General features: G+C 33.9%; 3 non-coding genes and 1 pseudogene across 3 annotated transcripts; 3 read left to right on the plus strand and 1 right to left on the minus strand.

The window, feature by feature from the left end:
- Window positions 1-459: 459 nt before the first annotated feature.
- LOC119569052 lies at window positions 460-664 on the minus strand. Its single transcript, XR_005228205.1, has one exon. It is a non-coding gene; the product is annotated as a small nucleolar RNA U3 (small nucleolar RNA).
- Window positions 665-1,211: 547 nt separating this feature from the next.
- Window positions 1,212-1,330, plus strand: LOC119569053. The gene has a single exon (XR_005228206.1). It is a non-coding gene; the product is annotated as a U5 spliceosomal RNA (small nuclear RNA).
- A 2,170-nt stretch (window positions 1,331-3,500) lies between these two features.
- Window positions 3,501-3,687, plus strand: LOC119569050. The gene has a single exon (XR_005228204.1). It is a non-coding gene; the product is annotated as a U2 spliceosomal RNA (small nuclear RNA).
- Window positions 3,688-8,531: 4,844 nt separating this feature from the next.
- Window positions 8,532-8,649, plus strand: LOC119569049 (annotated as a pseudogene).
- The last annotated feature ends 2,123 nt before the right edge of the window (window positions 8,650-10,772 follow it).

Genomic DNA, 10,772 nt, shown 5'->3' on the forward strand with positions numbered 1-10,772 from the left:
AAAATCTTTAAGACATTCATTAATTTTGACTTATACAGGTGGTTTTCCGAGGAATTACTTCCGCATAACGAAATGCAATAAGGGGGATAGCGCGAACGTGGTTGTGGTTGCCATATATTTACAGGAAGTAACAGAGGGGGTACAGAATTTACAGGTATCTACAAATTGCAGTAGTAATATATATTCACAATAATAAAAGACGTGGCATGCATAATAATATCAACTGTAGATAAGAAGTAATGGTATCAGTATGTAATAGTTCTGCTAGTAGCAAGTATCAGTGTCTATATTTATATTTACGAACAAATAGTTGTTTATTAATGAAATTTCATGTAAACATTTAATACCAAATATTAGTGAAATTGTTTACTTACATTTCTGTTCAGTTTTCTTCTATAAGTGGCAAGCTCTCAGTTTTGTAATTATGTTCTTTTTTTTCCTTGTTAGGTTTACTATACTTCCAGACTTGTGGATTGATATCCTCCTCTGAGCATCGGTAAACCGAGTCAGAACGGTCATCAAATCTCTCAAGCACAACACTTGACAGCCGCTTCCCGCTCAGAGGATACACTAACAGTCCTCATCGTGGCTGAATATATTCCGATGAATCTCGGCGAGAAACCCGGCAATCGCACTATAGTAGTGGTCCTATAAGTATGATCATGGTTTCGAGTTCGATGTTCATTCACAGACTACTTTTTACTAACAACTTCGTTCTACTACACGGATTTTCACGCGATATGTTGGTACATGTATGATGCAATATGTGGGCATAGTTTGACCATTTCAAAACTAATAAGCCATAGAGGTGCAACTAAACTAAACATATCTACTAGGAAAGCATATTTCTTCAGTGATATTTCCAACGAAATTTTAGGTGCATATATATATATTAACTACTCCTAGATGATTTTGTTTTTGAATCCAAAGATTCATGAATCTTTAAAAAAATCGATGTTGATTGTTTATGATAGTAACGGTATTCATATGCGACGTTTCAATTTCAAGTGTTATATCTAATTAAGTTAAATCTGCCTGACAATTATACTTGGTTAATTTGAACATCATGATTACACATTTGCTTTTAAGTGTGCTAATCCTTGTAAGATAAATATCTATTTACTTCACGATAAACCTTTCTTGCTCTTATATTTATCGTTCTAGTATTCCCCAGCCTACCTTTGTTGGTTACTGGGGTGACCATTTATACCTAACTCTGGTTTCCCTTCAAAAACGCATAAATCTTTCGCCTTTTACTAAAGGTTTCCGTGGAGGGGAACAACTTAGTGTCTTATTCAATTTTATTCTATAGCCCACTTCGGTGGGTTCATTAAAATGATATGTTAAGACTATATACATTTGATCTAATGTATATAGTTCAAGGGGATCAGTTTTCTAATAACCTGTTAGAATGCCCATTCATTTCAAGCTAGACCCTAAGAATTCATACACTTTCATTCTCATCTAAAACCCACATCTTGAAGTTTTAGGAAGTGTTAACATTATATTTCTGAAGGGAAAATAACATATTCTTGAACAAATAGTTACGCCTCAAATTGATACGCAAAATTAAGCAACTACTGATCAACAACATTTACATAAAAGGAAAAAAATCAAATGTTTTCTTATATATTAGTGGTAGTTATATGAAAAAAAAAACTAATAATAATAATAATAATAATAATAATAAAATAGTTGTCAATGTCTTCGATATTGTATTTTTTCTGCAACTGGTCATCTCCAATCGTTCAGTAACTGGATAGCTAATATAGGATTACAAGATCTGTATGTCCGGTATGTAAAAGAATAATTTACGAGAAATAAATATAGCCACTCGACAGTTTTCTTCTATTGAGTTGGTTTATCATATATATGGTAATGGGATATATCAACCATAAGCATTTAAGAGATGCTAAGCCATTTAAGAATCTTTATCTCGCCAACACTTAAGAGAGCTAGTTCTAATGTAATACTTTTGTATAACGATATGTAAAAGGGGATAGCGGATATTTGTATAACTATGAAAAAAGGGGATGCGGATATTTTAAAACGATTTAAAAAGGGGGATAGGGGAACGATCCCCCCCTAAAAAAAATTCGCACTCGGTTAACCACTTTTGGGTTTAATCGAAAGGGGGTCAGCGCCCCATTTCAATGGGAGCCCGCTTGGGGAAAACCGCCTTCATGACACGGTATCCCTTCGGGTTAAGATGCTAATACAACCCCCCGCCGACCCCGTCACCTTCGAGAACCCCACGCGCTCTAAACACCTTACAAATTCAAATTAAACTTTTCTTTTGCAAAAGATTCTCTAGTGAATACACTTATGTTCAAATTTATAACTTTTTTGGGAACAAGATGCAATGATCAAAAATCCTTATTATTTCCAAAATTATGTATATAAGCTTTTTTCCAGCTGACTTCCGTTATGCTATTTTTATCTCCCGTGCTTTTATGGAAATTTCGTGGGTTTTGCTATATATAGTATGTTTATATATATATATATTTTTATATAAAAATATATTATATATATTATTTATATAATATTATATAGAATATATTTTAAATTTATATATTAAAAAATTTATATATATATATTTATATTTTATTTTATTTTTATAATATATATTTTTATATATAAACCCATATGCCCTCCAACATATCATCAAACCCTTCGAAAAATCTATAACGATGGATACACATTACAAAATTTTTTGTAAAAATGAAAATTTAACTATATAATGCCCAGGGATATCTTTTTTTCAAATCTTGGTTATATTACTTAGACTAATATAAAATATCGAAATACTCTCCTCTCTCTCTCTCTCTTCTCTCTCGCTCTCTTTTTATAATATATATATATATATAATATTATTATATATTATATATATTTATGCATAATAACGATCATAAAATGTTTACTCAGTAAACCCAGAAAAAACATTTTTTTTCTTTAAAGGGTTTTCCCAATAAAATTTTTATATATATTTTATTTTAAATATTTTATATTTTTAATTTATATATATATATTTTTAATATATATTTTATATATATATAAAAACCCATTTTTTTGTATAATGAAAATACAAAATATGTCAAAAGTGTTCGGTGCGTGCGTGTTAGTGTGTGCGCTTACTTTTTTACGAGTACTACATCCAGGGGGACGTCAGTGTGTGCAAAATTACGGGGTCAAAAATTTTTATATACAGTAGAAAAAGGCCCTTTTGGGCATATATAATATTTGGTGTGTGTGGTAGCAGGAAATGTGTCTGTTGGGTTTTTTTAAAAAGGGGTTTTTTTAAAGAAGCTACAAGTATTTTTCCGAAAAAGTTATCCTTGTAAATCCCCGCAATAGTTTCGGGGAATTTTCATAAGGCTTTTCATATCCATCAAGATTTAAATAATTTCCCAATGTCATGTCGTTTTAAAATCCTTATATCTAAAAGAAATCACTAGCAGCTTCAAAAACTTTTCTCGGACACCACAAAACCTTGTTTCAGTATCGCTTCTCGGCCTTTTGGCAAAGATAAGTGTAGTATCTGTTCTTATCAGCTTAAATATCTGATAACCCCCATGGGGGATCTACGATATTAAACGATTTTGGAAAGGGCAAGTGCTGGGGGCTTGCTCCACCTTTGCCCGGATCGGCCCGGGTATTGCAGTACCCCCGGGGATTGGTCCACTCCCCCCGGGGGAGGTTTCACTAATTATATTTTTTGCAAGTATAACAACTTTAAAGATTCCCCCTTTTCTTAACAGTGGTATTACACTAGCTTAAAAGAAAATATTGATTCAACTTACCTTTCTAAAAATAAAAACCAAAATTTAATGATTTTCTGAAACGGGCCACTTATTGCAGTACCCCTAACTGATCCAATCTCTCGGGGAACTTTTAAATTAAAAAAACATATCACTATTGACGATAATCCAGGTAAGGCACAAGCCATTCACTCAAGTGTGAAAAACCCCAGTGCCGTCCCTCCATTGACCCCTTAGTGTAGAAATTTTTTGGTTACATAACTAAAATTTTGTCATTCATTAATTAACCGATTACCTTCACTTCATTGACTTGGTGTTCCCGTAACATTAAGTAAAGGGGGGTCAGGAACTCGAGTATATAATTATAAATGGTGGCAATACTGAATAGTGGCATCAAATGAAAAACTATGATTTATCAAATTTTTTTTCTTTAATGAAAGCACAAAAGTATCTACATCTGCGAGCAATTATTGCTTATTTTTAAAAATATGGTTTTAAACATTTAAAACTGATGAAATTACATTAAAAAATACTGACCTTCCATATTTTCCCAAACACATTAAAAATTGTAATTTTTTTTTTTAAACTTTTTTCAAAATTTAACCCAATGGGCACGGGGGAAAGATTCTGCCTACCCACTGTAATACAAGTTTTTTTATGTATTTACACAGATGCTCTACAATCTTACCCCAAAGGGGTCGTCATTATCTCCCTACTCCCCTTTTTTACCCTTTTCATTGCTTTTAGAAAAGGGGCTTTTTCATTTTCATTGTCTAAATGTTACCAAAATTTCAAAAACATTTTTAAAAACCATAACACCAGTAACAATAATACGCATTGATATCATTGTATTAAAAGAAAAAATTTTCTCCCCATTTAAGAAAAGGGGAAAATCAAGATGGTCATAAGGGACTGTGGAACCATGGGTTTGTTAAAAAAAAATAATGGGACAACTTTACACTGTGTGGTTGGGTTAAAATCTTCTTGTGGATTGATATTCACCCGCAAACGTCAAAAACTCCAGCCAAAACTTTCGCCCTTTAACTCTAGGGTTACATTAAAAGTCCTCTCTGGTTTTAAAATTTTCCGAGGATCTTGGTGAGAAACCCGGAATCGCATTTTTAAGGATCCTGAAAGTATGATAATACTAACATTTCAGAATTCAATGTCCACTAATTTAACTTTGGCTTTATTTTTACTACCCCGAATTTGACATTTTCTTTGTTTTTGACGTAAAAATGTGAATTTTTTTTGCCATAATAAAATCTTGCATCTCTACCCAATAGGGGGGAAAAGTAAAAATTTATACTGTACATTTTTTTATCGAGCTTTTTGAAAAAAAAAAAATAATAAAAAATATAATAAAAAATAATAATAATAATAATAATGTCCATGAAAGTGACTAAACTAAAATATTGTACTATGAAAGCATTTTTCTTCAAAAACACATTTTTTCATAAAATGCTTATTAAAATAAACATCTCTACACATTTGCTTTAAAGCTGCGGGTTACTGAGGGTACCGCGAGCTGTCCCCTGACTAAAAATAAGATAGTAACCCAAAAGAATCATAGGAACACCAAATTTTTGTGGGTTTTGCACACCAAATTTTTGGGGGGGGAGTTTTTGGGGTAACAAGCTTCCTGCTCAAAGAGTCCCCAGGCTGTTGTGCCCAATCTGCAGCAAACAGGGGTAATTTTTTCAATGGAAATTTTTAACAGTGGATAGGGCCTGAAACTTTTCTGCAGAAAATTTGACAGGGGGGTAAAAATTTGGGTGTACCAGTAGATCCTGAGATAAAATTCAATCAAAGAGTGGGTCCCAGGGGTGGAGTGGACCGTCAAAGCAAATCAGAGTGTTCAAAAGGAAAGGCCATGTCTTCCGAGATCAAAAGGGGTTTTGCTAGCTGACTTCCTCAAGAGCAAGAAAACAAATTTCTCTGCTTATTATGAATGTGATTTGAATAATTCACAAAAAAAAAAAAAAAAAAAAAAAAAAAAAACCCCTAAAAGTTTCATCAAAACCTTCTCTTCCCCCACAAAAAGCACCCGTCATGGGGCTCGGGATTAAAAGTTGTGCTAACTAAATTTTAAAGGGAAATCGTCTAACATCCACCTTTCAGCCCCCAATTTTGCCCGATTTTTTTCTGTTTCCAAAAATTTAAAAAAAATTTGGGAAGGTACCAAATTTTTCCCTGGTTGAAGATGGAAAGAGCTCTATTCAAAAATAAAATTTAAATTTACCTTAATGATTAAGGCCATCTAAACTTAATGGCTTAAAAAGGGTGGGATCAACGTCTGCAGAAGTGTTTTACCTGAACCAGCATATTTGAAAAAAAAGCTCATAACTGAAACCATTTTTTTTATGCTGTTCTTTTTTCACAACTTTTTGAAACCCCCTCGTATTATAAAACATAGAAAAACCACAAAGAAATTAAAAAATTTAGACATTTCAAATTTTTTCTCATTGACCCAAATAACCATATATATGTTATATTATTTTATATTTTAAAATAAAAATTAAAATTATATATTATATATATATTTATGATGTGTATGTAATGTATATATATACAATATATACATATGGGTTCACTTTTTTTTTCTATTAGCTTTAGTCTTTATTGGTGGGGGCTGCAAAGAAAAAAAAATCCCTGAATCAGGCATAAAAATTTCTGGGTACCAAGGATGGCTCAAAACCTGGACAAAAACACTCTTTTTTCTGACAGAACACCATCTTGTGAAATTTTTTTACGTTAGTTAGGGGCACATCCTTACAAAGCTTGTACTTAATGCTGTAAAGGCCCTCCCCCCGGGTGGAGAAAGTCTGAAGTGAAGAGTTTCCCCATCATTTACTGAATAGAACCAAACCAAAAAGTCCCCCTTTTTTGAAAAAAAAATCTGGAGCAAAAATTTCCCCACACTAGAAATTAACTGAAAAAAAGGGGGCACTCTCTTCATTACAAAACCCAAAATAACTGGGTTTCCATTTTTGTAGATGGTTTTATCCCACCACCTTGGCCCCAAAATATTTCCCCCTTTTGGGTACGCTGAGGAAAGCACAGAAAGGGTTATTACATACTATACCTTAAAGAATACCTCAGCAAAGTTTCAAAGATGGCTCCTTCCATCCAAAATAAAACCCACATACATACAACAAAAAAAAATATATATATATTATTATTGCTACGCCGTGGGGGCTTTGCTCTGTCAAAAAAATTGTTAAAATAAAAGGAACCGGGGATGTGTGAACATGAAGGGGCCCGGGCAAACATGACGCAGCTGGCGTACCGGGAGGGAAACGGGGGAAAGCCCAAAAGGGCCGGTTGGGGGCTGCCCTTTTAAGACCTTTTTGTCCTTTGTGCCTGATAAAATTTGTGTTGCCCCGTTTAACTGTATCGTCAGTGTGAAAGCTGGTTTTTTCCCCCTGTATTGTGCCTATAGAAAAAATGTACGGGGAAATACTTTGTAAAAAGGAAGACTGTCATTTTGTGTTTTTTTTCGCCCTGCCCCGCCAAGGGCCCTTTCCCTCTGGTTTTTCTGGGGCGTGGTGCCGTGCCTCTTGGGGCTTTCAGTGTTCACGACCCTGTGGAAGCAGCCGTCTGCCCAGCCCGCCTTGTGTTGGTGGCAGAGAGACGAGGCGGGGGGCGTAAAACTATTATCTGAGGGAAGAAGCAACAAAAAACCGAAGAGGAACCCATGAGTATACAGTAGGTAAATTTCACAGAATTGTTTGGGATTCAAATCCTGTTTTTCAAATTTTAACTTTAAAAATACTTTGGTAATTGTTTGTCTTTTCATCACCCATTCCTGATATATAAAAAAAGCTTTAGTCAGTTTAAAATCCTGGTTTTTTTAACCTAGATCTAGGATTTTTTTTACCCTGACCGAGTTTCTGCTTTTTAAAAGAATTTTTTAAAACTCAATTATCAGTATGTATCTGTATTTTCCTTACTAAATAGTTGTTATCGCAAAACGTAACACCCGTCCCAAAACCTATTACCGTGTATTAACTGATACTTTTCGTTCAAAGCGTCATCGAATCCTAACCGTTTTTCTACTAAAAGCCCTTTCGCATAGCCACTCTTAGCTTGCCCACACTCGAGGAGTTTTGAGAATGAGGGTAATCATTATCATCAAAAATGATCCTACATTTTGTTTGTATTATGATCATAATATTATTACCATTCATTGTATAAATGCAATTATGATTCACATTTACATTTAAGTAGCATCCTTATTACCATTATCATGACAATAATGACTATGTTAATAGCAGTAACTAATAACAATAAATCATAAACGATACAAATACAAACTACAAATGATTGATAATAATAACAACAATAGCGGGAAAATGTGTTTGAAATCACTCAAGTTTAGGATTCAATAATAGTCATTTCTGCTTGTGGTTTAGCTATATCTCTAGCTCTGTGCAAGAGATGCCAGTAGAATGATACACATTGAAAACCATATAAAATTTTTATATTACTAAATTTCTTCATACTGCTTGTAAACCTTGTATTCTTTACAGAGTTGCACAGCTCGATAATTAGTCAAAGTTTGTGGCAGATGCAAGAAATGGAAACAATAGACTTAGAATTCCCAATACTCCCGATTGTGTTTTTATGCTTACATTACGAAGCAGATCTCATCGTTATCACGGGAAATGTCATGGTCATGAAGTTTGAAGCAAAAGAAAATCACGCATTATATTAGAATGTATAAAAATGACGAGCATAAACAAAAAACTGGCTAACGTTTGTCAAACCTTCGCCAACGATCTCCACGTTGAAAGAAACCGCTTCTCGTCCGATCAGCAAAGTTAAGCAACGTTGGGTCTGGTCAGTACTTGGATGGGTGACCGCCTGGGAACACCAGATGCTGTTGGCATTTTATTACATATAATAATTATGTTTTGCATATTTATTCAATTTAACAGCACTTCTTATATTTGTATAAAGTAATCAACTGAAATTATGCTTCGGTCAATGGGAAATAGAGTACAAGTTATCGCCGTCGGAAAGAAGCAGAAAACGAATAGGATGAATTAAAATAATTCAATTCTGCCCTTTTAAACTTTTAAATTTCCAATTCTAAACAGATTTTAAATTATTTTTAGGAATTACTTGGACCTGTAATAATACTGATTGTCTTAGTAAGAAAATCTTAGCATGGTATCTACAAAAGAACAAAAGGTATAAAAGGGAAAGCAATAATGATAATAAAAGAAAAAAAAATCACGATAAGGTTTTTTTCCAATATATTTGGCTTCAGTTAGAAGCTTTAGTTCTGTACCATTCCTTGTAGACTTCCAGGGCAGAAAAAACGGTAAAAAATGACTGTCGTCTGTGTAGTGACTAGTGAGTCTAAAGGAAACTTAAATGCATAAGGGTATTGCCATAGCTATACAGACCCCTAACATTATATCACGGTGAAAGCACCACTTCTCGACTCGATCAGCGAAATTCAATAACGTTGGTACTTGGATGGATGATTGCTTTTGGGGAAATCCAGATGCTGTTGGCATTTTGTTTGTATGTTCATAAGGAAGTGTTTCCACTTGCTAAATTTAGAAGACTCCAATGGGCTGCCAAAAAATACCTAGATTCCGTAAAAATTCCCACAGATCACTATATATATATAAAAATATATATATATATATATATAATATATATATATATATATATATCATGGTGAATTAGTATTACTAACCACATAAAAGGTTATTTTAGCTTACTTAGGGATAGTTAAGATCATTAATTAATACCATTTGTTTTTTACCATGGTCTAGTTTTTCGCGGCGGAGTATTCTCGACACTCCACCCGGAAACTCATCCTCAAACTCATTTTTCTTCGAGTGTTTAGCAAGCTAAGAGTGGCTTTGCGAAACGGCTTTAGTACAAAAACAGGATGAACGAGCACTGAGGCACTGAGCTGTAAACGATCAGTTGTTACACCGTGCTAATAGACGTGTCTAGTACAGGTAATTACGCTTTGATGGTCAGTGGTCTGTCTTCAATGCATTCTTAATAAGAAAGTACTAGTGTATTATTTGGGATAAAAATATGTATGTGTATATATACATGTATATAATTAACACACATACATATTGTATATAAAATTATATATATATATATATATATAATATATTATATATATATATATTTTAAGTACATACATATGTGTGTGTGTGTGTGTGTGTGTGGTGGACGGAAACCCAAATCATTGTGAAAAATACCTGTTTCTGGTTAGAAAACTCGGGGTTAGCAAAATCAATTAGGAATTTTTTTTATAGTGTTTTTAAGTATGAGTTGTGACAAAAGATTTAAAAAAGTACAAAATTATTGAAAACCAGATGCTATTGATATATTGTTAAAATGCTGTAGTGTTTTACAGTTCTCAAGAGTTTACACAGTTCCTTATATATTTGCACAAAGAACTTTGCTTCATCATAGCAAAAACCAATAAAAGTAAATTTACCGTTGCAAAGAGCGGGAAGGATAGACAGAAAACAGACAGAAAATTTAGTGGTAGTGGTAAATCCATTAATAACAATAATAAAAGTAATATTGCAAATAAAATTATATAAGTAAAAATAATGCTACGCCAGTGGGTCTTTGTCTCTGTGCGAAACATTGTTACCATGAAAAGGGTGACCTGGGCATGTGTTAACATGAAGGGACCTGGGCAAACATTGCGCAGCTGGCTGTGAGCGGGGGAGCGGAGGAACAAACCGAGGAGACGGAGTTGGGTCTGCTCCTGTGAAACCTCGTGGGGGTGTGCCCTTGTGACCTGATATAACTTTGGTGCCCTGTTATAAGCTGTATCGTGCAGTGTGACATGCTGGTTTCCCCCCTGTATTGTGCCTATAGAAAAGTGTACGGAAATAACTTGTGTAAATTTAAAAGGGAAAAAACTGTCATCGTGTGTTTATTTTCGTGCCCTGCCTCGCCCTTGGCGTTCTTCTTTTACCGTTGGGTGTCTTTGGACTGTTTGTCTCGGCCTCTTTGGGT

This window comes from Penaeus monodon, unplaced genomic scaffold, assembly GCF_015228065.2.
Source record: "Penaeus monodon isolate SGIC_2016 unplaced genomic scaffold, NSTDA_Pmon_1 PmonScaffold_12253, whole genome shotgun sequence".
NCBI classification, from domain to species: Eukaryota; Metazoa; Arthropoda; class Malacostraca; order Decapoda; family Penaeidae; genus Penaeus; species Penaeus monodon.